This window comes from Sesamum indicum, linkage group LG8 (assembly GCF_026168435.1).
Source record: "Sesamum indicum cultivar Baizhima isolate 11 linkage group LG8, ASM2616843v1, whole genome shotgun sequence".
In the NCBI taxonomy this organism is placed as follows: Eukaryota; Viridiplantae; Streptophyta; class Magnoliopsida; order Lamiales; family Pedaliaceae; genus Sesamum; species Sesamum indicum.
In genome coordinates, this window is record NC_142664.1 from 8394499 (window position 1) to 8422097 (window position 27599).

Here is a 27599-nt window from a genome sequence, read left to right on the forward strand (position 1 = left end):
AATGGGTTTGGACTTCAACTATGGACCGGGCTTGATTTAATCAAATTAAAACAAGCCCAACCAAAGTCCATTGGAAGATAATTAATTAAATTAATTTTAGCCCAACTAAGTCCAAAGATTCATTTAATTCAATTAAATAAATCTAAGCACAAACACTAATTAATTGATCCAATCAATTAATTAAGCAAAATCTAATAAATTAATCCAATTAATTTAAAGATGTTAAGCCCAAAAATGAATTAATTCAATTAATTAATTCTTGAGCCATCCATCAAATGGATTATAAAATAAATGATCCAATCATTTATATATTCTCCTTGAATTAATTAATTCTAATTAAATTAATTTATTTCTTCTTGAATTAATTCTAAATTAATTCCACCAATTCCATAGTGATTTATGTGTGACTCTTTAGGTTCTCCCTCAGCTAGATTTGGGCATTGTGTCCAACACAAATAATTAATTAAATCTAATTTAATTAATCATTTTTAGTTAGTCATTAATCATAAATGCCTGTCACCATGGGTGGTCGTATAGCAATGGTCCGTGGCACTTGAGACTGGGTGAATGTTGACGTGAACATTTAGGCTCTCGAGATCCATACAGGTACGGTCTTTCCGTCGACCATTTCCCAGTCTTAGTCTAGGGTACGGAATTTGGCATCGGTTTCCATCTTAGACCAAGCAGCTATGTTGAGTACTTGAGGTGTGTTTATTATGTTAATCGACAAAGGAAATCATTTCCTATTCGACCAATTGCTAGGGTCATAGACTTAGAGATTCTAAACCATTTCAGAGTGCATAGGAGATATATCCATCATATACTGATTGGGGACGGATTCTATCTTGAGATCCACCATCCTCACTACATAATTCGACTACACTGGACAAGGCTTATAATGACCACATTGAAGATACATTCATCTCTCGCCAAATCCAAGACATAACCATCATATGCATGCGACTGCCATGACTCCTCAAGTCCAAGGGCTATCGAAGTTGGGAATTCAAGTCATACCGACCAAACCTCCAAGGTTTCTGTATGACGATTCCCGCAAGTCAGTTCAATTAGTTAATAACCTTGTCAACTAATCCACTAAAAATTGCATAGACATCCCATGTCTTTTACCAATGAAACACGACACTCATCCAATGAATGCAATACTTAGTGCAAGTTTATATAGAACTCTGGATGCTCAGTCTCGAGGTCCTCAACTTGGAATGTTTCAGACCAACCCTCAGAAGTTGATTTCATAACTGTCATCCAATGCGCAGTCCAACTACATGGGTTATTCAATTGGTCTGTAAGCATTTGTTGTGACGTTAAAACACTATTCAACGTAAATAGCACAACAAACACATGGTGCCACGGATGAATGCTTAATACATTCATCAAGATAATATCATATTCATAAAGATTGCTATATGATTCCCAAAATCGCCAATCCAATTGGCTTTCTGGTCACAATTTCTAACAATCTCCCACTTGACCTAAAGCCAATCGCCTATATCCTTCAGACCTTGAGGGAGCAATCTGCGATACCTTCTCGGTCTCACGGATCTACCATATTTTTTGTAGAAATGATGCAGTCCAACCGCATATCACCTCTTCCTACCATCGTTCCAAACTGATGGTAGTGTCTTAGAATGTTCCTTGGATCTATGATTAGATCTCGGTCCTTTTGCTAGTGCCATTGCCTAGTTTTATCCTCCAGGTAACTAATGGCTTGGCCATATAAGCTCCACGCTCAACCATTGGATGTGGATTTTCATCAAAAACACTTGCTGAGCAACTTTAAAGTTACAATTCATTTGATTTCCATGGTGAAAATTATTATGGCATCCTGCTCGAAACCATTCCAAGCCACCACATCACCATTAAGTTTAAATGAACATTCAAATGGAGACTAGTCTTCATTCACATATAACTGGATGCTAGTATCGCCATAACCTTCTAAAATCAACTCTCCATTGACTTGCATCAAGAATGCTTCTTTAATCCTTATTCAGGTAGTAAAAAGTAATCTTAACTGCTCTGCAGTGCCTTCCCAATGCACTCCCGATAACTATTGTATGCTCAAAGCACACACAATATTAGTCTAGTGCATCGGACCACATACCCATGTAGTAAACGACAAAAGACATAGGGATATAAAACATCTTTCTAAGCTCCTCATCAATCCATGAAGAGTGAGTTTTGGACAACTTAACCCTATGATTATGGAAGGAATCCAATTTACATGGTATCCTTTCTTGGGGTTTAAATTTACATGGTATAAGATAATTGTTTTTTATTAAAAAAAAACCAAATAAAATAATTTCGAATTATTTTACAACAATATTGCTTAAGAATATAGATAAAATTTTCAATATATTATTTTCATATATTTGTTGAGTAAACTCATATTACTGTAAAATGAGTGCATTATTTAGTTTTGTGAAAAATATTATTTACTTTATTGATTTAAAGTATATCAAAAATATTTTCTTAACATATTTTAATGTTTTGTTATATAAAATATAAATAATTATCAAAACATATAATCAATTTTCAAAAATTTAGTTTTATTATTACGGTAATAGTAAAAAGTCACATTATAATTGATACAAATTACATTATGTTTACAATTAAAATTTTAAATATTAGTTCAATAATAATACAACTACTATCAAATACTATATTTTCTATTAGTTATTAAATAAGTATTAGATTGTTCTTGAGGCGATTTTATTTAAGTTATTACATGTGCCTCAACCTTAATTTTATTAATAAGTTATAACTAAAATTTCAAGTTATAATTGATGCAGACTAAATATAAGTTATATTTTAATTGTGACTTTCATATATAATAGCTAACACAAAAATAATTTAGTATCTGAATATAAAATAGTAGATAATTTTAATTGAAAAATTTGCACGGGTTAATAATTAATATAATATAATTTTATAATGAATTTAACATTCCAAATAACATTTCTTATGTACACACTTTGCAATTGTTTTTTCATTACAGTTTTTAAAATTTTATCATTATTTACCAAACAAATAAATGATTTATTTGGAAAGTTCTTATTCAATGTCTTTTCTTAATCCTTTGGTGTAGCAAACATATAAATGATATGTCAAAATCATTATTTCTCACCTTTATTCAATTCTTAAGTTTGTTCTTCCTACAGATTCATTCGTCCCTAGGAATCACCTCTTTAGGGATAATTACATCATCTTTCCTCAAAATTTAGTCTAATTATGCATAGATTTCTTATAATTTTAAAAATTATGTTTGCTAGTCTTAAGATTTATTTTCGTTTAACAAATAGATTCCTCAATTAATAAAGGTTAAGGTCGATTGATTGTTACTGATTTATTATAGGCCAAATAACTCCTTTCTATATTACTATAATAACCTTTTATAAAATTGTATTTACAAAATTTACAGTGACAATATTATATATTATTTTAAATACATTAAATATAATGATATCAATATTAATTATTTAAGTATGTATTTCATATTCGTAAAACTATAAAATTTAAATAATCTAAAAATTTACTTGTTTTATTAAATATAATATCATGTTAGTTAAATATTTATATGTATTTTACCGAATATTTACTATAAATACAAAATATATATTTATTCTATTTTTTAAATATGTACGATAAAATTTATAAAAGATAAGTATTTATTATAAAATTAAATATATGAAACAATACAAAAAATTAAAATGTAACTTTATAATGAATTTAACATTTTAAAATAATATTTCTTATGCAAAGACTTTGCAGATGTTTTTTTGTTTTGACTTCTAAATTTCATTACTATTTACAAAACAAATTGTTGGGAAATAATCATGGATAATTTGCATAATTATCTCATAAATGAATCTTGCAAATAATTAAATAATTGGCGCACAAAGATGTTAATCACATAGGCACATAATTATAGATTGAATTAAACTTAGCAGCGGAAGTATGTCGATCCACATATCCGGATTGGATCGTCTACTAGCTCATGCTTTGATTGTATTACGAACACATCGTCTTTCTCATATTTATTCTGATCACCTCATGAACATATTCAATATCTCCCCATGTTGGATCTTGTCAACATTTTGTCAAAACTACGAACACGGCTTGCTAGCCTCCATGGATTACTACCAGAGTAACCCAGTCATACATAATTCAAATCCATGGAGTCTATGGTGATGCTGCAAGGAAAAACGTATAGAGAAAATAGAGAAAAACTGAGAGAGAGAGAGAGAGAGAGAATTTGGAGAGAGTATTGTGATCAACTCATTTGTTTCACATTTGTGTTTCCATCTTATGTTTTGATTAGAACCATGTACCCTATTTATAGGTGTACATAATCCTATCTATAAGAGGAGCCCATATCCCAATACATAATTGAAAGACTACAAACTTTATCTTAGATGAGGTTTATGTATTTGAGAGAGTCAAACTCTATCTCAAATATGGATGCATATTAGGTCAACGGTCCACTTACTCGACCCAATCCAACATGTCCCACTCATACATACTTGATTCAATATCCATGATACTCATCATCTCAACTTCTCTATCTCACGTTCATTCCTTCATACAGGAAATGAAGAGTGCAACCAAGCGATAAGGAACAATAAGGAGAGCTATATTAAGCCACCACCAAACTAATATAACCCTACTACTCAACAACTCGTTTACCCCAAACATGTGGTGGCACTTAATCAAGTATCTCTATATCCCTCAATAAATAGAGCATGCTTAACTCACTCAAATATGTATCTACATTCATGATTGGTCGCACAATTTCCAGCAGAGTCGCCCGCTCTATGAGTAATAGAACATAAGTACATTACCAACTTAGTTCTTCCTAGGCCTCTCATACCAATCATCTTGGTCTTAACAACTTTCCTAGACATGCTCCGACCCAACAAATCACTCATGGCCATTGGATATGGTCCAGAATTCCAAAGGGTACTAGAAACAATATGGGCTCACACAGTGATGAAGCAGGGACCATTCAGTCACTTCCCACGAGAGGTTTTCTCAAAGCACATGTAATAGGAATACATGTTATGAAGGAATTCCCACTCAACCTGGGAATGTCACCGCTATTAACATCATATGAACCTAAGTCCAATCTCTATTCAAGCCCCTAACTTGCGCACTACCAGACAATCACTCTCTTATCTAGTAATTCGCACGTTCAACTCAAAATTAGGCCTTGTATGAAGTGCGGATATACTTCATAATCAATCAAATATATGATTGCATCTTAACTCTCTAGATAAGGTGACTATTCATGATCTATTATCCTTCCCCTCTTCATAAGTGCGAAGGTGATTAATCGCATAACTAAAAGGATCACATGGTACGGCCGGGGAACGCGCTAGCGGAACCGATAACAAAAACACATATAACAATTAAAATTAAAATGCAAAGTAAACGAATACAAAGGGTGTACCATTGGAGTTTTCGGGTGTTCGATGTAGTACGAAAATTAGGCAACAATATTGAGGCTATGGTTTGAAAAGTAAAAGTAGAAGCGTAAACTAAAATCTAAATTTACCTCTTAAATTTTGAGCTTCCAACCAGTTAGTTTCGTTGAATGCTCACCCGAGATTCCAACGTATGGATCCTCCAAAAATGAGACGTTGATCCCTTTGCTAGAACAGATCAAGGCCAAAGTCTCACTCTTGGTGAGAGAAGAGTTTTTTTTTTTTTTTGTAATGTGTAATGAATTATTACCCTAATAACCATATACAATATAAATATATACTGAATAGATAAACAAGAATGTGTGTAGATACATTCTATGATCTATAAGGTAACTCTTCAATCCATTCCAAATGAAGAAGAGACTAATTATGGCCAAGCTAGCAGTTTTCAAAAATGCAATTGTTTGGTCAACTTTCCCTCCCTCAAGTTTGCTAGTGGGCCTTAATGATTGTGCCAATTTTATGTAAAAAAAAATTCAAGGCCCAATAAATTTTAATTAATTCAATTTAATAAAATCTATTTAATTGAGCCCGCTAGGTATTTAATCTATTTAAATACTCAAGCCCAAATTATCTCTTATTAATTAATGGAATCCACTTCATTAATTAAATAAAGACAAACCAATTTAAATTAATTCATTAATTTAAATTTGGATTATCCATCCAATGGACCCCCGTGTGTGAGCAATCCAATTACTTACACCTTATGGAATGAATTCTGAATTAATTTATTGCTCTTTCTCGGTGATTTGTGTGTGACTCTTTAGGTTCACCTTTCAGGTAGACTTGGGCTAGTTTGCAACACTATTATTAATTAAATCTAATTTAATTAATATTTTTTGATTAATTCTTAATCAAGAAAGTCCGTCACCATGGGTGGCCGTCTAGCAATGATCCATGGCACTAGAGACTAGGTTCATTTTCGTGTGAATATTTAGGTTCCCGAATCCATATGGGTACGGTCCTTCCATCTATAGTTTTTCGTCCTTAGTCTAGGGCATGGAATTAGGTATCGGTTTTCATCTTGGACTAACCATCTATGCTTAATTCTTGCGATCGTGTTACACCATGTTTGTCGCCATAGAAACCTTCCTTTCCTATACAATCAACGACTGTGGTCACAGGTTCATAATGCGTGAATGCATCTCCTAGTGCATAGAAGATACCTTTATAAAATAATAACAGGGGAGAGAAGGACAGTTAGTCCAATAGTACAGATAGGATCTTATCATATAATAGAATAGACCACGCCTTGGGAGTTCTCTTTCGCTCTAACTAGAAATATCGTAGGAGAAGAAAGAGAGCTTTAGAAGCAGCTAATCTTTTTTCGAAGAGATTCTTGCCAACACCAAGAATAGATTTTAGGAGAGTGATTAGCAATTGGCACTGCAACTGGAAGTGGCGAGGAATCGCTACATTATGCATCTTACACTGGCTCGAAAGTAGAAAGACTGAAAATAGGATATGCTGAAATGCTTGGAGGGGAAATCGCAGGCCTTATCTAGCTGGATTACCCACCCACTGTAAAGGTAACTGGAACTGGATCGCAAGCAGAAGAACTGTGATTCGCACAAGTGGAAAAACTTCTTTTCGAAACCTTTAGCCTCGATACGCTCGCTATTAAGGGGATTCCTATAAAGAGTAGGCAACACTTTACAAGTAACAGTTTGCGCTAAAGTGATTCCCTAGTCTCTCAGTCTTCCCCTTTAAATAGAAAGAGGGGGGACAGGAACTGAAAGAGAGATGGAGAATATAGGTCTACTTTTTCTTCTGGCTAACCCTGCATTCCTTTGAAAGAGAAGCAGCAGTACAGTAGCAAGCAGTCTAGTGAGCTGAAGTTTTCAAGTGAACAAACTTAGTTGATAGTAAGTCAAGGCTACGAAGTCTCCAGACTGAAAAGGAGAGGAAGCGAAGAAAGACGTAGCTGCACATGAATCAATAAGAGTGATGGAAATGAAAGAAGCTTAGTGTGCAATTATATACCAAGCGATGCACTTCGGTAGCTGTCCAAGGAAAGCAATTCGGTTGGTGCGGGAAAGCAAGCAAAGCGAATTCCAATGATTCGAGATCTGGATAGCGCATTGAGCTAAGCAGCATAAATTGGACCTAAAGCGTCGACGCTTGTCCGCTTATTTATAGATTTATATGACAAAATACAGCCTCGAGCTTCTAGTAGCCGAGCGCTTTATGAGAGAGAGCTAAGGTCCTCTTTCTGATTTAGACTAGGTCGCAGGCCCTATTGGAATGAAATGAAGGTAAGTTGCTTCACCTCCGTCCGCCTATCCCTTTTTTTCTTCCTTTCTTGCCGCTTCCCAAACATGGGATAAATTCTAGGAATGAAGAGGTAGTTATTTAAATAAGGTTAGCCAGGGTTGAGACTGGTCCGTGCATAATGCCTAATAGCAAAATATTTGTATAAAGGGGCATATACATGAATCAAAAGACATATAGATCTCGAGGTAGGCCAGCGAATGAGTCCACTAGCCGTCTATATAGTTTTGAACTCGTCTCTCTAGCTTGGATAGTTGATCGAAACAAGGTATGCCACAAATCGGGTGAATCCGCTGTTGAGGCTATCTTTGTTAACTTAAATACAAGCCTCGTAAGCAACAGACAGAGACTTGTAATATCATAAGAAAGAATGATATGATATAATCAAGAAAAGAATTAACGGGAATATCATAACAAAAGAGAAAACCATAGCCCTGGTATAGTATAGGGCGAACCGTCTTCTTTTTTTGCGCTTAAATCCAAAAATGTTATCATCACGGCATTTAAGTAAAACGACAGTTCTTCATTTTTTACTAATTACGCTCAGCCATTGCGAAGCGTGCAATGTGTCTCAATTAGAAATTATTGAGAGATTAAAGAGGGTGTTTACGTGTACTTATATTTTTGTCAGTCGAGAGCCACATAAGTCTGGGGGTTATGACTATCACGTAGGAGTCAAAACCGTCAATGCTTCAAAAAATAGCTATGCACAATTGGTACGGGCCACTTTTCCCGAGTTCGAGGGCATGCAATTGAATGTTCAGGCCAAGAAGGGGTGGGGTCCCGTATGCGCTAATGTGAAAAAGGAGGATAAATCCCCTTTGATCTGGGGGGAATACAACTTGGAGCAAGTTTTGGAGCTTGTAGAGGCTTTCAGGGCACGGCGCAAAAGCAAGGGTTTGGCGAACAATCCTTTTGGGGTTGACTTCAAAAAGCGTCCATTTGTCTATACCAATGCCATTTGTTGGATTCTCACTTTTCAAGCTATAACATCTATTTTGAATTTAACGGTTCCTGCTATAGCATCTCATTGAATGTTTTCAGCATCTCAAATCCTTATGGGTGGAAGAGGGAGTTGAGCCACCCTTAGGCTTACCTTCAGACATCCCTGATTCCTCAAAAACAATTTCAATTTTTATTGGGATTGGTGTGTGTGTTATTATTTCTATTATTTTAATTCTAATTAAGAACTCTGATTGTTTATGATGGCCTTTCTGATCTTATTTATATTCTAATCAAAGAAAGAATAGTTTTTTGGTGCTTCGTTCGTGATTGATGCGAGTAAAATCGAACTACATTAGGCTTGATTCCGTGGTTGAATCGTATATGTAGGTAAGTCAAAGACAAGAAAGAAGTTCGACCCCAGCCCAAGAGGTGTATGCATTCATTAAAGATGAAGTCTGCAATCTTTTCACATTCAAGTAGAAAACAAAAGTCTCAATCCCTTAGTAGGCAACAAAGAATGAAGTCAGTCGATAGTTGCATATAGTGCCTTTATCCCTTTTCGATGCTCACTATACGAGATTCCATTTCTTTCTATAAAGATATTTGGGATCCATTCTCATGAATGACATGACTGAGTGAAATGCCACTTGGGATTCTAGCACAAGAGCAAAATAGCTTATTCTATCACGTACAAGTAAATCCAGTAAGAAAGGAACTACGAATTCTCTGTCTTTGACTCACCGTTCAATGAAGATAGGCCAATAGCCATTACCAGAAAACTGCTTCCTGCACTTGTGCTCTTCCAGAGTTGTTAAGGGGGAGCAGCGATGTCTATTCCTTTTGTGGCATTTTGCCTTCCAACATCGGATTCACTAGCACCGAAAATTCACCCAACAGCTAGGCCACCAAGCCCACTTCGATTAGCTACTTAGGATTCAACACACAGAGGAGATTTCAAATTCGAATCTCGATAAACAGAGAACTAAGGTAAGGGTCCCATCTGGAACAGGGAATCTGTAGAATTTCTTTAGGGGAGTCTTTTAAGGGCCTAACCATAGGGAGAGACGGTGACCTTTGAGCAATTGTGTGGCCAGATGGGGCATGAGGCGATGATTGGCATCCCTTACTTTTTGGGGGAATTGAATGCTGGACAAGATGTAGAGGTTACTTGACTCGGAGCGGAAGGCATTACAAACCAGCAAACCTGAGAAGAGAAACAAGCACAGGAAAAGAGGAGGAGCCTGCCCAAACTCAGGAAGACGAGGAGGATGCCATTTTACAACAATTGAAGCGCACCCAAGCAAACATTTCCACTGAGCTGGTCTTTCGCGTCAAAGGATGGTAGCAAGGCAAGGGATCCCGTCAGTCCCTAATTCTTGCTCAAGTTGGTGTATCTGAAATGGACGGGAGATCGGGTCAAATCCAATTATCCATTTTCTTCCGCTAAGGCTGTCATTTTTTTCGTCATTTGTTTGGCGTAATCATCCATTCCTACATGGATTTACAGTGTGAATCGATTAAGTATAACGAGAGGAAAGCCTTTTTTTAGGGAATTCCTCTACTATAGGAGATCATTGAATAAATATGTTGAATAGGCGAAGGAAAGGCTTAGCTACCTGACTTCCACTGGCTTCGGTTGGTGCTTTTAATAGCTTTGCTTTAGGACTAAGGCACGGTTCCTGTTATTCCGGGAGGAAAAGATGCCTAAGGCTTGTGGCTCAATGACTATGGCTTATTATTACCAAGAAAGGTAAGAAGGAAGGCTTTAGAGAAGAGGTTATGTAGCACAAGTACCTTGCCAAAGAACATCTAACTAAATTCTTCAATTAGAAAGGCTAAACTCGATCCACGACTCAAAGGTCTAGTTGGGATGTGTGGTGTCTGATTCATATCTTCTACACCCGTTAGGTTCTCTTTCCTTAGGCCATCTGGGTTTTTATGTGCACCCCTAGAAAAAGAGGGATTTTAGGAGTCCCCTAGGAACAACTAGAACAAGAAGGTTCACAGTCAAAGAAATCCATAGATCCTCCACCAGTTTTGAACCTGACATATCACTGATTCCCTACCCAGTTTTCCATAGGCGGAGAGACTGCCTAGTCTAGAACACTGCAAGGCAGAGCATGGAACTCACTAAGGACCCATAAGACATGTGACCTGTTTAGTTGAGAACCTCCGAGTGAGCTTTCGGTCATGCTAGCAGGTCCCCGTAGTCTAAGAAAGACGTTAAGTAGGAATAGGATGTAAAACAAGCCTAAAGAAAAATAGGTTGGCCTTATTGATTAGCTATTGCCAGCAACTTGCCTCCAATCTCTGGAATTGAATCTCATCTGGTTTCCTCATATGATATTTCATATCCGCCAGCCCAAAAGTAAAGGTCCAGAAAGAGATGGCGTAGCTCTGTTCCCAAAAGGGGTAAGGAAAGACCAAATACTGATGTCTGAAAATCCAAAACATCAATGGAACTGGTTCCGCTTACCACAATAGCAGGATCACCCAGACTATAAAGCCTTAAAGGGAAACCCGCACTGGATCGGATAACCACCATTATTTATAATGGCCCTCTACGACTACAATGACAATGGAAGAAAGGAAACCTTAATGTAGCCCCTTACAGGTCAGCGACATCCTCCCTAGGGTAGTCATTCTTTCTTTGCCCCAAGGAAGACAAAAATGGACCTCCTTTGAAGATCAAGGTGAGAGTGGAACCTATGGCTTTTGCCTTGACAAGATTCTGACCAATTGAACTATAATCCCAAGGACAGAGGAAAGCAGCTTTACTAGAAAACGGATCCTCTCTCCAGTGGCCAGTCTCAAAGGAGTTCTTTTTTTGATTCCCTTTTGTCGAAGCAAAAGCACGACCCCTACTCAATAGGAAAGATCCTTCACAGATAGAATCATCCAGGTTCCGCTCTGCTTCTAAAAATGCGTTTGTATAATGGGGATAAGCGAATTGCGAGCATACTCGATATCGATGTGAGGCAGCTATGCGTGTGCTGTGCTAGAGAGGAAAGAAAGCCAAGCCGATATAATAGTATGGCATAATATTGATTGGCAGGTCTACTAGAGATGGCTTTTCTTGGAAGTTTGAAAGAGTCCCGAAAGACATTGACAGGCACCATATCAATCACGAATAACGGTTAGAAGGGATGTGACATCGGGCATACCCAAGCGGATCCTCTTTAGGAGAGCGAGAGGGATGAAATAAAAGAGGATGGAAGGGGGTTGGCGGACAGAGTCAAAGGGGACCGACCTATCATTTGACCAGGTAAACTTAATGGTGGATAAGAGTCGTTCTCAGGCTTGTTTCCGAGTAACGGCGCCTCCGGTATAACAGGGCAGTCAAGGTGTGCAGGTGGGCATAGAGGCTTTGTAGTCGTTACCGGTAGGAGTGAGTTACACTTTTCTAGGTCTAAGGTGGGTGGGCAACGAGTAACGAAATCAGATCCCCTATCAAGTAGGTTTCATAATCGCTAACGTATAGTGTTGTTATTCGCTCAGTGAAGTAGAAAGCAACGGGATAATGGTTCACATTGAATTCATTTAGTAGGTCGCCTTCTTGTTCAAGCCAGAAGGTCAGGTACAGAAGCTTATGTTCAGTGTTAAGAAAGGTGGGCGGTGGATATGTGGGTAGTTAGTTCGAACTTTCCGCCTGCCAACAATAAGTCAAAAAAATGCCCTCCTCCTCCGCACGTATAAGAGAAAGGCGCTGGTACACAGTTGTTGTTCTAACGACTACAAGTATAGTCCAGCAATATAGGGAGGGGCGCGAAAGCACAAAAAGGAAGTGAAGTAGATTAGTGTTCCTTTGCCTGAGACTATATGTCTTATTATGTTGGAGCCAAATCTGCATGGGGATGGGAGTGAAATCAATGTAAGGGGAAGGTAAAGTCAGTAGTAGATCGGGCCCTGGATGCAGTTATCCTCGCGGTTCCCTATCTCGCGACAATACTTTCTAGGGATGATGAAAGAAATGAAATCAAACCCGTGAAGAGCGGTCTCCAAAGCGGAGAACACCTTTTATCAACCTAACCTGCACGCTTAAGAAAGGGAAGCGCTTTATTAACATAAAGAAAGGTCGACAAAGACGAGAAGATTGAATTACAGCATCCGTGCGGTCGTGGGATGCCCATGATAGGCAAGGCAAAACTTGACTTAACCTTCGAAGGGCTCGTACCTTCATGCCCTATCTGTGTCGACATCGACGCCGCGTCAAAAGGGAACTAGGGACGCCGGCCAGTCTACGATCTAGTAGGGAATTATAGGAGCTGCACTCCTACCAGCAGAACTGCGATCTTCCTCCTTGATCTGATTTTGAGTGCCCCCCTCTCTGAGTGGTAATACACTCAGAATAAATCAGGTGAGGCGAGTTGGAGCCCTAGTGGGGCTTCTCTTCATTCCCCAATGTAGGATGATGTAGAACACCATAACAAACCTTTCTTCACAATGAGACTTTCCATAAAGTCTGATTTGATATTGTTGAAAGGCTTGAGCTGCGCTCGTGGCAGCGCGCCTTTCCTTTTGAAGCAGACCCGAGCCGGGAATGGCAATCTCGTTTCAGCGTTTCCTTCTCTCTCCCCCATCAGCAAACTTTTCACTCGTGGCACACTTTCTATATATCACAACCCAACCTTGTGAACAAACTCTAGTTCTTTTATGAGGATTAGAGAATATCGGTTCTTGGCCCTCGGGTATTCCTAATTTCGAAGATGACCTATATGATGTGGAGGGGATATGATTGGAAGCTTTTCCAAGAGACAAGGAGACATACGGAATACCAGATAATGAGATGTAGTGGGGCTACAAAAGGAACAAGGGTCTCATAATCTATTTGTTGATTTCATTCCTTGCGTCTAATCGTCTGGTGCTATAACTAAGAGGTGGTTAGTCAAAGAATTGGTTAATACCTTCCCGAAGGTCACTAAGGACATTTGCCGACTTGCTACGAATCTTAGTTTATGCTTGAGATGAAGATCCTCCTCGTGGTAATATCATAGAGTTAAATAGTTCAATCTTCTTCTTATACTGAAAGTTCAGTCTTAAGTTGAGTAGTTTTCGACTTTCTTTCATATTTAGTCTTATGCTTTGTTTTCTCTTTCCTGATCTCACCCTCGATCAAGCATCTTGGGGAATAGTTAGTCTGCAAAGTCCTCTTACTCTTTTGAGAGGTCTGTTGAGCTAGTAAACTCCTCTGGGCTCATAAGGAACTCTTATTCTATTGTATTGGATTGGAATTGAATCCCTTTTTAGAGGAATCCCCTGTTGCTAATCTTGAAGTTTCGGTTGATTCCATGTTGGTAACCCCGGGCTCAACTCCTGCTACTGGTTCAACTCCTAACCTAGTTGATCAATCAGTTGGAAACTCCATACTTTCTGTGTCAGCATCTGCGAACCTTGTATCAGCTTCTTCGGGTTAGTCCGATGGTTCAGGTGTGGAAACAACCCTAACTTATGTCACTTCTTCCTCCGCTACTAAACTAGATGCCTCAAAAAAAGCCCCAACCCCAGCTCTTAGGCTTTCCTCAACAGGAGCTTCACTCCGATCCTCTACTATTCTAGAAAGAAGGTGACAATTCTTTACCGGAGAATCGGTTGTTCTCGTCTCTTTCTCTGCTGCTGAGTATTGAGAGTTCCCCCCTCGCCTAACCAAGGGCTAAGTAAGTGCTAAACCTTCCTATCTCTTCGGCCTTAGTCGATTGAGTAGTTCGCTCCTTCTCTTGATCTGATCTTTCTCCTTATTCCGTTTCGGTTGAGGTGGAAACTCTTCCCGACCTTCTATCCAGTACCCAATTTCCTATTCCTTCAATTTAGGCCTCAACTGAATCAGGTCGATCGAGTGCTGACTTTGCGTCTGTTGCTTAGTCTTAAGTTTAATTAGCATCTGCTCGCCGAAATATGATCGATTGCCTTCTCTTCTTTCCCTTCGAACTTAACTATCCGCTTTTTGGGAATCCCTGATCTCTGCTAAAGGTGAAATTGAGTACCCAAGCAGGCTTGCCTCTCCCTATTCGGTGCTTCAAAAGCTGCTCCTCTCTGTCTTAGCCGAGCTAGCTTTGTTTTATTCCCTTCGATCCCAGCTCATGTTAAAGATGATGTTAGCTTCGGCAAAGATTGACTTACCTATTCCAAATGAATTGGGATTCTCATTGCCAGTGGATTCAGAGGTAGCTACAAAAGGGATTAGCTTAGCTTTAAGGGTACCAGATACAAGACAAGGACAAGATCAAAATTATGTCCAAGCCTTGAAGGAGATGAAAAACCGATACAATCAATTAAGAAGAGGGAGAATAGGATGGAAGCTGTAGTTAGGAAAAGGCTGCACCCACCTACCTACTATAGAAGACTGGCTGCTAGCCTATATCAAACAACTAAGAAACTAACTACATGGACTGCTAAGGTACGGGATCTTAGATGGAGAGAGTACGGAATGGACTAATGGCTGGACTGGTTATGGAATAGGGGATTACCGACCAAGAGATGTACCGATTCCAATGCGTACGAGATAGAAAGAGTTTTGACCCTCAAGGGGCGGAGCTATTACACTAACAAGGAAATGGGACCTTACTAAGACGATAGGCGAGGACCTTGAATCAATCAAGCAATGACTTTCTTCTTTCTCGATGATAAGGTCCATAAGGAGCTCAAACAAAAGCCATTTACATGGACCCACTCGAGAATACTTTTCATATCCCCTTTTTTTATAGGTTTGCTATCCATCCTCTCTGCTTACCCTTTTTCTATGAAGTTTAAAAAAATGCTGTACTGGAGTGGGGAATCTTTCCATTCTAGCTTATAAGGGTCGATGAAATTGAGCTAGACCCAGTGCTTTGACCTCTTGCTAATCCCTTCCATAGTAAGCACTTTAATAGGAAAAAAAGGGAAGACTGTACTAAGAAAGCAAACGTGACGAACAGGCCTAGAGGACTCTCTTGTTGAATCTGTTCTGTAAAGAAAGCTAGTCCTATTCCCACCGACCCTTACTCTAACAGCTGCCTATTCTTCCCCTTGGGCATTGACTTTCTTAGAGTAGGGAATCCGGTTCAAGCAGAGTCGAGGGATGAAAGGGCAAGTGCCACGCTAATCCTAGTCCAAAGCTAAAAGGCTATGACTGCCTCCTACGCCTTGTTGCCATGCCCTAAAGTAATCCTTGTTAATAGCCGGTTCACCGTAAGACTTCATCCCATGAAGGAATGGCTTTTAAAGATCTGAAAATCTAGACTAGGCCTAGCAATTTCGGTTTCACTCATGGTATGTCTTGAACACAGGAAAGTTCTTCTCTCTGAAGATAAGAAGGTGATTAGACCTTCTTTCGGTTGGCTTTCTCCGCTTTCAGCCGGACGTAAAGTGATTGATGACATTCCCCGTTGCCTTAACTTAACCTCTCTCTATTTCAAATTCTTCTCTATCGGCTGGGACAAACGCTCTCTTCTTTTCTCTCTTCCCTTTTTGGAGTGGCTTAGAAAGTTCCTGCCCCTCGTCTGAAGCCTGAACGTTTATCCTTTTTTGCCTACGTCTACCATTCATTCTTGGCCTTCAACTTATACCGTACGTCAAAGAAAGGAGAGTCACTTTGTCATAGCTTCTCCTCCGTCTTTGCTTTTGCTGTGTTCAATGCCCATCTTTTTTAATCCATGATAGATCGAAGGGGAAGGGGATGGCTACCATGACTATTGTTTCCCCACTGACCAGTCATAGTTTTCCCTGGGGGCCTAGTGTAGTCCAAGAGTCTGGAAACACAGCTTGCTCTTATACTCGCCTCCCCTTCAGTTAGGTTGGGAATCTTCCTCTTTCAAAGGGCCGCCCTAATACATCTATGATCATTTAATGGCATAATATAGATGATTTTCTTGTCAGAGAGATGACTTCCTCTTTGAATAGGGTGCATGATTAAGATGTTAAGTATCGAATTTCCTGCCTTTCCTTCCTTCATAGCCAATTCAGCTGAACAAACAGACTTTCTTTCGTGCTTCTGGTTGACGTCATATGGGTTTAAGGCGAATAAGGGTCGATGTAATTGCGGTCAAATGATAGATATCAGAGAATGGGAGAACTAGACCTACTAGAAGAGGAGTAGCTGCTTTCAGGTTTCTTTGCTTAAGACAGTAATACAAACAAAAAAGCCTTCCCTTGGCTTTGATCCTTTACTGGGACTGCCCCATCTGGTGTGATGTCCATAAGAATAAGAGAAACTCGCGGATCTGTTCATGAAGAGGTTTCTGCTTCTAACCTGATAGTGGTTTCCTCCGGCAGGATTAGTATCAATACAATAGAAGGTCCCCCTCCTTATCGAAGAAAGTCTGCCTTCGTGGATCTGAGGATGGAAAAAGAGAGTCCGCTATCTTGGAACCGGTTGCCACCTTTTTGGGTCGACGTAACGCAGGATACCCATACATAACTAGAGAGTAACTGTCGGTAAGTAAGACAGTTCTTTCCCGCAGAACCTCTTCCCTAAAGTCTGGTGTCGACGAGTCCCGCTGAGTAAGGACCATCTCTGAATGAATAAGAGGCCCAACCGCCATACCTTTTTTGATCTCCAATTTAATATGCAAGCGATTTGGGACAAGAATGTTTGTTAAGCCAAGAGTCTTTTATAATAGGAAGAGAGGGGCGCCCTCAGCTAGCCTCAAACTTTTGAACAACTGAATCCTCATTCTTTATAAATGAAGAATTGCTTTTTTATTCGCGCTTTCTAGTGATTAGACAGAGCGCTCTGAGACCGGGCCAACAAAGGTCGGATCGATTGGCCTATTGATAAACACCGACCAGGTCGTAACAATATTCTAAAGCTTTGGAACGAATGGCAAGTAGTAGTTGGAGGGAATGACTATTCCACCGGGGAATTTTTGTGTATAGAAAGATAAAGAGGCGAGAGAGAGTCCTTCTTGTTCATCTCCGCCTCCCGACGCTGCTGACCCTATTGGGTCTTTTGACCTTTATTCGCTACAAGACTGGTACATTTTCTATAGTTCATTGAAGTCACCCTTTGTTTCTGTTAATCATTCATGACCCCTGAATGGAAGATCTTGACTAAGCAAGCTGTCTGTCGGTCCCCCTTGGGTAATTGTTTCGATAGAGGCAAGGGTTCGAAGCATTACCACTGGACTATCCCACTAGCGATCCTACTTCAACGACTTTCTCGTAATAAAAGTATCCCGATCCTGTAGGAGTGACAGCCGTAGTTCCGATTGATTCAGATCTTTATTCTTAAGAGAAAGGGCCAAAACACAGGAATGATCAAAGAGAGGCCGAAAGGTGGGCATTGTCTCATATCGTGACATAGATCTAGCTGCACAGCAAGCACTCCGCATATCTAACTACGTCAATCTTTCCCCTTGCTTTCATTTCTTTCACCAATTTCATTCCCTATCGTCCTTCTCCCTTTGTAACTGACTTTGTTACAGATGCCGTACCTCTTCAGTCTATTGCTCCTAGGCCTATGGGTTCTAGAGTACAGAGAATTCTTATTGACTGTCTTTCCTTTGCTTCTAACAAATCCCTTAAACCCACAAGTGACTGAACTCTCTTCCCTTCCGGAAAGAGCTGAAGTAGCCATGTTTGCAGCGCTTATGCCTGCAACGGAAAGAGCATTTGCGTATACGACATCTCATTCATCTGAAGATGCGTTTGGTGTAGGCTATCTTTCTAAAGAGTGGTTTTGCTCTCGTCATTCGCTTGCTTGACAGTGAGGGAATCCTATGTATGTCATTTGACCAAGCAGTCCTTCCTGCCCAGCTAACTCATTCCCCAGAGAGGATTCGGTGTAAAAGAGGGAGACAAAAGACTTGTGACTTAGAAAGACTAGCTGCCCTTCTTCCTCTCCAACAGGGGCATTCATTCCTCTCCATCAATGATTGAAGAAAGAGGGCTCAAAATGACTTATTTTAGAGGGAGGTTTCTTTGACGGAATCCACTATCTTCCTTCGAGACCTGCCTGCCCTACCAGTTGGCCTTCCAAGACGAGGGCTGCGGTTAGCTCATCTGCCTTCTGGCACTCGGTCTTCTAAGACGGATACTGGACTTCCTTGCTTTACGAGGACACCCTCGCTAGATTCAAGAGCTCCTCCCTGGTCATGACTGCTTCTTGCTTGATAGAGCATGGGGACTAAATGCATTCTTTTTGACTGAAGACCCGGTAGCTGTAGCAAATGAAGAAAGTGTAGAGGCTCTGCCTGATCCCTTGAGATCCCTTCCAGGGAATGGATATAATGGCACTGGCTCTTTATGGATTGGTGCACTGACTCCCTTTATTTACTTGACTATTGGGATATTGATGCAGAGAATCATCTAGCCGGCCGATCTTCTTCTCCTCCTTTTGTCCAATGATTCCGGGCATTCGTGAGCAAGCCGCCGCCCTTCTTTCCCTAGCAATTCTCTTGTGTGCGTAGATATCTTTACTTTTGATGCCATCTTATTATACGATGCGTGCCTCCTCTTCCTCCGGCGCGTCATTCTCTGCATCCTCTCAATATACATCGAGCCTCCACCCCTTCTTCTACAGACATCGAAAGACGCTAGGAAAACTCTTTTTTCAACCTTGCCATTTCTTTTGTTCGGAATATGCATAAGTCTTTAGAACTACTTACATGGCTCGATCTACTACGAAGGAAGCTGGATTAGAAGTAAGAATCCAACAAGAGTGACTTAGGCGATCGCATCTCTATTCTATCTAATAATTTCATACTTTTCAATAGAATCAATGGGAATAAGGGGAACAAGATAAAAGAAGGCAGATAGAAGAGAAGTAAGAGTGAGTACAAAGAGAGGAACTTCAATATGCGATGGCATCCTATAAAACCTGGGATTTACGAAACCAACCTTGAAAGAACCTTTCTTTGATCCTATCCATAAGGTCGAGAAACTTCCCCTTGCTCTCTACTTTCATTCAAATCATCTGCTCTATTAAATCAAGCTCTGAACCCCGCTTCCTGACTTCTGCTTTTTGCTTTCACTTGCATGGTTTCGGAAGAGGGTTGGGACAGCTGCTGAACCTCATACTGTCAACTAAGCCCTTCTTTCGTCTCCTTCTGCTCCAAAGAATTGAATTGATCCATCCGTACGTACCGGATCAATATACCGCTACCGTGCTAACGCTAACCCCACTTCCCTGGCTAGCTTCTGGGGCTGGCTTTTGATATGTGCTAATCGACCTTCTGATGAAAGCATTGAAGAGGAACTAACTGGAACGCGGGTGGGATATGGATGAAAATGAGTCTTATCTATACCATAGTGACCTATTTCATAGAAGATTTTTAGCCGCCTGAGTTCTTGCTCTATAGCAGCATGGGTAGGTCCCCTAACGTCAAGCAATAGAAAGCCTCCACTTATGAAAGCGCGAAGATCAGATCAATTGAAAGCTTAGCTTCACGTGCATGCAGGAAAGTCTCCTAGCTGGTCATAAGGTTTTCGGACCCTTTATGGGTGCCTATCTTATTTAGATGCTTCAGCTTATGCCTTTTCTTCTCTTGTTGCCTATGCCGGCCTCAAATCTAACTAAATGAGCCAATTCATCTTAATCTGAATATTATCTTTCAATTAAGGGGAGCCTTCTGGAATAGAAATAGCCTGTGCCTGTATAATTGAATTGCCTAAACGAACATTCAATATGAAAGACCGGTCAAAGTCTATCTTGTCTTTACCCTTCGTTTTTGCTTTTTTACCCTTACAGGCACACGAGACCTGGGTCAACAAAGAAGTCCATCTTCTGCAACCGTCAGCTTCTTATCACCCTGGAACTTCCACATCTAATGACCCGTAGCCGATTGCTTACTTTACTCCTCTCCCCTTATTAATCTTTCTAATTGAAAGGCAATTAGTTTATTCTCTAAATGTAGCATCCCAGCTAAGTTAATTACATTACCTTGCCCTACTTTACCTTCACGACCTAGGCCCCCTTGTGCATTACCCAGCTTGAACTAATAAACAAGGTTTGTTAAGGTTCTTTAGAGCCAGGAGTTGTTCCCAGTTAAAAGTAATTTATAGAGTCCGACTTCCGCATATAGCACATTCTTCAATAGAAGAAGCAGTGGATGGACCAGAATTGGATATGTGAGTTCCAGAAGAGGATGTTTCAACTTCTAGATGTGGGAGGATATCTCATACTGTAGAAAGAGCTCTACTCTCTCTTATGCAATAGCTTAGTAAAAAGTTCATTCTTTGACTCCTAGTATGAGTGTGAAAAGGCAGTCAAGCAAGGAAGGACAGTGCGATAACAAGTGATTTGTGATCAATAATCCACCGGATTCAATACCAATCAATGGTGCATCCTCAACTTAGACAGTTGAATTTGGGTATGAATGAACGGATGTTCGCTTCTAGTAAGTTGAATATGGCTTGGTGCCTAGCACTGATCTCTCGATTAATGCTTAGCATTGATCAGTTCTTTTTCATTTATCCAATCCTTTCTGGTTCCCGGGGAATCACTTTTTTTTGTTGGACTCATGAGTAGAGGACGTAATTAGAGGTCATAGGCACCCATATACCACTTCAAAGGTATTTTTTTGGTTGCCGAATGATAAGTGGTATTGTACCACTATTCTGCCTATAGTAAGCAACGTACTCATTCCCTTGGTCTACCGCTTGTAAAGCATCCCAGGTAGTTCTCTAAGCACCGGTTAACAGCCTCTGTTTCCGTGGCAACGGCTAAGAGCTCTCCCAGTGTTTTAAGCTTCAAGCCCACCAGCTTCAGGCGCATGACTTAGAGTGAAAATTCATTCGACACGTGTTAGTTAGACTCTCGTGGAAGTGTGGCTCTGGGCATTTCCCTTTTGGCTGGGAAGCTAACCACTAGGAAAAGGCACCTGCTCCCCAATTTCTATTCTTTGTTATCTGTATCGAACTTATCTGCTCCAAAGAAAAGAGTTGAACTCTTTCCTTCTTCACTAGACTTAGAAAAAGGCTTATCCCTTAGACCTTGTCTTGAATTAGGATCACTTAACTCATAGTCGATCTAAATAATATTTACCTGGTCGAAGGAAGGGAATGTGGGGGAATAAATCCTCCTTTCTGATAGATTGAAGAAAGATGGACTTGTTTTACACCTGACAACGGATTGAAAGCCGGATGCCGATTCTCTTTCACTAGTCGAGTGATTGAGGAAAGAAGAAGCTCGATGCCGGAGAGAAGGAAGGACAGTACTAAAGAAAGGTTTGGAATCTGGGGGCCCTTCTAGAGATGAGGAAGGAACAAGGTGAGACAAGAAAACCTGTCACAGGTTAGGGAGGAAAACTGAGAAGCGAAAGCTCTCGCATCATAGCTGTTGGTAAGGAACCTCTTGCTTCACTTACTTTGGACCTACTCACGATGTCTTTCTTTGCTCATGCATGGACAATCGAGCGAAACCTACTAAAGTATATCAGGGGAATATGTATCACATTCTTGGACTGACTCGCCACTTAGGCGAACCACAATCAATGAGACTTTGCTCTATCGAAAACCACTTCACACTAACCTCCTGCTCTTTGCTATCGCTTCCATGCTACGCTCAGTCAATCCCCTGCGCTCGCTATAGTCTCTCAAGATGAAATGGATAGATCTTACATGATCTAGTCTTATACATTTCTTCTATTTAAAAAAGAAAGCGTCTTGACTCCTACCCATGCTGATAGATCGGTTTACACACCGAAACTATATAAAAATAAATGAAAGCTAAAGCCCCTAATTGATAAAGACTCATTAGCAAGAGCAAACCTAGCAACAACCTTCTAAATGAAGCACGGAATTTAGGTCTTGGAAGATATATTATATGTTCCAAGTAAAAGGTGAGCTCTCTCCTTACTGTGACCTTCCTCTTTAACTGGACATGGTAGGAGCGTCATCTATAGAAGTTGCCTGCAGGCTGACTAGATCGTTGTAGGACATTGTCTTTGGTCGGGCGATGTCTCTATCGATGGAAAGGCTCACAATGGGTATTTTGTTTTCGCTCCTTACGTCATAAGCTTGAGTGTTTTATTTCTACCTGCGTATTGAGGTCAATTTCACCAGTTTCCGTTGCTAACTAAATGATGACGCACCCCTTCCTCGCTTTAGCGAATACTACGATATTATGTTGCATCAGAGAGAGGAGCCCCAACAACTGGATAGAACTTTCCTCCCCATCTTTCTGGTATCTACCAAAAGATAGGATGTATTCCGACGAAATGCTATGGATTCTAGGCGGACTATAATGAGGAGGACGACAGACCCATCCCATCAAAAAGGAAAGTACCAATCTTATGGATTTTCACCTTCTAACATAAAGAGTTGATCATTCTCCTCGCGCTTTTGCATTCATGATTTTCTGTTATAGATTTGATTCTTTAACGTAAGTCGATTCTTCCCCTCCTTCTTTTTCTCTTGGGCACCTCACTTGCTATGCCTTTTCAATCTTCTACTAAGCTAAGGTAGACTGAACACCAACCCAATCTCGACGAAAAGTGGACTCGATTCGATCATTCAGGTCGGAGAGCATTTATCTACACTAGGATCCGACCTACGTGAATAGCTTTCTTCTCTTATGATAATTAGAATAGAAGGATAGATGATAGCGTAGAAGCTTACTAACTATCTAAGTGTCAAGTCCAAAGAGAGAAGGGCGCACTTCGAGCGGCTTTGTCCTCTTTTTCCTTCCCAATGAGATCTAGTTCTCGAAGCGGGTTTATACTCAGATGAGTCTACCTCGACAGGAACCCTAAAAGGCTGGCTGGGTTTGTTTTGATTCCATCAAGCTTCTAATTCAAAACCAATCATATCCAATTCTTTCTATGAGTTCTTGACTTTATAATCGAGGTAATCCCTCTTTCTTCACTTTTTTAGAGACAAGAAAATGGAAAGACACGCCTACTTTGATGGGCTTACTGGCTTACCCGACCGTTCGTTCTGGTCTAGGAACAGCTGAACTGAAGTCTGTAATATAAGACTTGAAAAAATCCTTTCTTTATATTTAGATCCATGTATCTCGCTGGTTTCTTTCTCATATGAAGGCTTTGCACTAGCGGGATGAATGGGAAAGTGCAATGGAAAAAGCGATCTGTTACCGACCATCCATGTCTTAACATTGAACAGTTCGGACAATAATTTTTTTTATGGTCGCTTGAAAACTTTATTTTGAGGGTTCGAGAACCGAGCATGGTATAGGAGCTGGGATTGTGATCGCATCACCATCAGGACTTGTTACTAAGTTGGCCTTTCATGTGACGCCCCAAAAATTATAATATATAATTGGGAGACTAATTGGTAAATTTTTATGAAACTTAGTTAATTAGTAAATAAATTATGTTCCATAATTGGAATATAATAATATTTGAATGAATTAAATGGGAGTTCGTTATAATATTTTGGGACAATTTATTCTAATTAAGAAAATTAGAAAGGACGTAGATGGTATTTTGAGAAAAGTTTAATTAAATAAATAAAATAATAATAATATTATATATATATATGTAAATAATATATATATATATTAAGTAAGTAATATAATATATATATATATATATATATATATAAAAGTAGAAAGAGAGCTAGACTTGAGAGTGGGAAGTGGGGGCCACCTCCCACCGCCTCACTCTCTTTGTTTTTTGTTCTTTTCCTTTCCTTGTTCTTTAAACATATAAATACACATGACACACACAATGCAATTGTGTAAATTTGCAACTCTCGGCCGAAAGCGAAATAAAGAAACAGAGGTACGAATAATGTGATTTTAATTCCTATTAAATTGTATAATTATATTATTTAATTAGTTCATTTATTAAATGTTGTTTATGCTAAGTTATGTATTATTTAATTGGAGTATTTTACGAGTTTAACTATTTAAATTAGTGTCGTATTAAATATCACAATTGCTATAAAAATGATATAGTTGGGTAATTAAAATATTAGATTTGTTAGCTTTAATTATTATTATAGCTAATTTACACAATTCCATCGGAATGACTAACCAAATATGTAATTCTATGTATTATTGCTTAATTAAATTGTATAGTAGGGAGAAATTGATAGAAAATTCATAGAAATATTCCAAAAATTATATTTAATAAATGGTATGTTAATAAAGAGGATTAACGAAGATTTGTACTTCGATAGAAATGGAATATTATTAGAAATTGTACGAATAATATTTAATATTATATTTAAAAGAAATTACGATATTCTCGATATATTAATTGTATGTGGTATAATTCATTATAGGATACGGGGGTGAAGTAAAAGGACTGACAATTAGTGACAGAGTAGAAAGAAACGTTGTAAGGTCGAGGTAAGTAAATAATTAGTATTATCTATATATGCTTTCTGTATTTGTGGTTTTACTGTTATATGAATTTGTGGTTCGTGCTGACATTGATTTATCTGAAGTATATGAGTGATGAATGATTTGATTTGATTGACGGTATTGTGTACGTGAAATGAGAAAATACGTTGAAATATTATGTTTGTTGTTTGATGTGTTGTGGGTGTCTGAAAATGAGAATGTAATGATATATTGTTTTACGTTACTAGTTGCTTACAAGAATGGTGATATGTGGAAATGAGGGAGTGGTGGAAATTGAATATAATTGTGGCGTGAATACCCCTTGACGTGTTGAAAAGAGCTTTGATGCGATATGAGAAAGAAATGAAATGAAAAGAGCTTTGATGCGATATGGGAAAGAAATGAAATGAAAAGAGCTTTGATGCGATATGAGAAAGAAATGAAATGAAAAGAGCTTTGATGCGATATGAAAAAAAAAAGATGTGATGTGAAAGAGCTATGATGCGAATTGAAAGAGCTATGATGCGAAATGAGATTGATGAGCCGGCTGTCAAGGGGATTCACTTAAATTTATATGACGGTGAGATTGAGTTGACGGGAAAAACACGATATCACCTTCTGGTAAGCAAACTAGGGAAAAAGAAGTTTAATTGATTATTTTATTGTGAGACAGCTATGTGGTGCACTACAATTGATTATGTTGGAGTTAAATTGCCGGTAATCCATGCATGTTGCCTACTTGTCATGTTTAGGCTGTGTTTGATGTACATATATAGATAGGGCTGATTATTTACTTACTGAGTGGCAGGCTCATCCCTCTGTTGACATTTTCTTTCAGGAGTAGACTTTGAGGTATCTGACTGTTGAAGAATAGGTCTACGCACTATACTCAGTCAGGTCGGGCCAGTATGCTGTTTCTCCTTTTTGTCAGCTAGAGTACGAATCTTATTTTGTTTGTATAAAGAGAACGTAGGAATGGAGATTAAATGTGGTGGACTACTCGAGGTGTTTGATTTGTATATATGATGTTGTGGGATGATTATGTTGTTATGACGTTGGGGTTACGTATTCACATGGATTAAATTATTATGTGCATTTATATTTATAAACACAGGGATTCCTATAAGTGTGACGTTTAGGGTAGATATAGCCCTTGTAGCGAAAGGGGTGTTACATTTCAATTAGAAGGTGTGTGTTCCAATAATCGAGCGGAGTATGAGGCCTTGATAATAATCCTGAAAGAAGTGGATGTTTTGACTATTGAGATTATTGGAGATTCTCAGTTGGTAATTAACCACATTGCAGTATTATTCCCCGTTTCGCCTGTGGATGCTTACCTTGCCAGCTCAGTCTGACACGGGCCCTGCTTGTTAGCTTTTCAATGGTCTCGGTATTGGCTTACCCGCTTTAAGTTATCGCTTACACGCTACTGTAATCATGCTTTCAATCCCGTAAAGGAGTGGAAAAGAGCCTAGGCCGATTGAACCTTGAATGCAACGCTACGCCCCTCGATAGGCATGCTTCAGATATCCCTGCATTGCTCTGAAACTTTAGTCTGACTTCATGTCTTCTTTCCTGTCTCCTTGGACCGAGCTACCGTTTCTTTGGTAGGGTCCTAAGTAGCGCAAGACGACCCAGGAGTACGGCCCTATTTTGATAAGCGGAATAGGGAGATCCCTGAAGTGATCTACCGGCCTAGCTAAGATGGGTGAGTCTCTCCTTCTTGTTAGCTGCTACTTGTGGGTGAAAGCAAATCTGGACCATGCTTTTGCCTTTTCTTCCCAAAAGTCTTTGATAGGTTTGGACTCAGGAGAGTCAACTCTATGTATGGGGGACGAGACCTTTATTTCGGATGCTTCCTGCGTGGAGGATTTTATCACAACTTCACCATCTACGTCTTCTCTTAACAGGGAAATCCTACGAGAAGCAAGTCAGAGATTATTTTCCTGACTCGGGGGTGCAAGGGAGTATCTGATCGTTCAGCCTTAGAACAAAGAGATCAATTCAAGTCCTCTGCTAAGAATCTCTCAAATTCGGTTCTTTAATCTTCCCCAGCCGTAGCCTCGGTCAAGGTTGCATTATCTGTGGGAGGTGCAGACGAGGAGGTTTTTTGTGCCAATCCTACGAATCTGGGTAAGTGTAGGAACTCCGTCGTCAGCACTTTATCCGGATAGCTTCCACTCTGGACTAACCTCGTTGAGGCGAAAGGTTTCTTGTCGAGAGCCCCCCCGGTCGCCCAAGGAATTGTCTATCCTTTCTAAGCCTTCTGGCAATGTGAATTCAGAGATTGTGAGCTACCAATTCACACCCGACCGTGAATTTTAATCCATCTGTACCCTGGCCTATAAATCTTCACAGGTTGTGGGACATAAGAAAGATTGGGGAACCTGCTAGCGCAGAGAATAATTGCGCCAAAGCTATCGACGCTGATCGCGTCCATCTTATCTTCTACGGGGTAGGTAGCAAGGAATGGTCCTCTTTTGCTACCATCAAGACAATGGTCTTCGCCTTCGGTGACTTCTCCAGGAGGATGGGAAAGTCAAAGTAGCCGCTCAACACTCACGAGGGGGATAGCCTACGCTAATCACGCACCTCGAAAGAGGCATCAATATATCTTTCCCCGTTGATGAAGCCTAGAAGAAAGAGGCTTCCCACTCCTGTTA

At 39.6% G+C, this 27599-nt stretch overlaps 1 long non-coding RNA gene across 1 annotated transcript; it reads left to right on the plus strand.

Annotated features, from left to right (window-relative positions):
* Window positions 1-24297: 24297 nt before the first annotated feature.
* On the plus strand, window positions 24298-26019 carry LOC148787167 (uncharacterized). Its single transcript, XR_016066933.1, has 3 exons — window positions 24298-24370; window positions 24876-24942; window positions 25775-26019. It is a non-coding gene; the product is annotated as an uncharacterized LOC148787167 (long non-coding RNA).
* Window positions 26020-27599: the final 1580 nt, after the last annotated feature.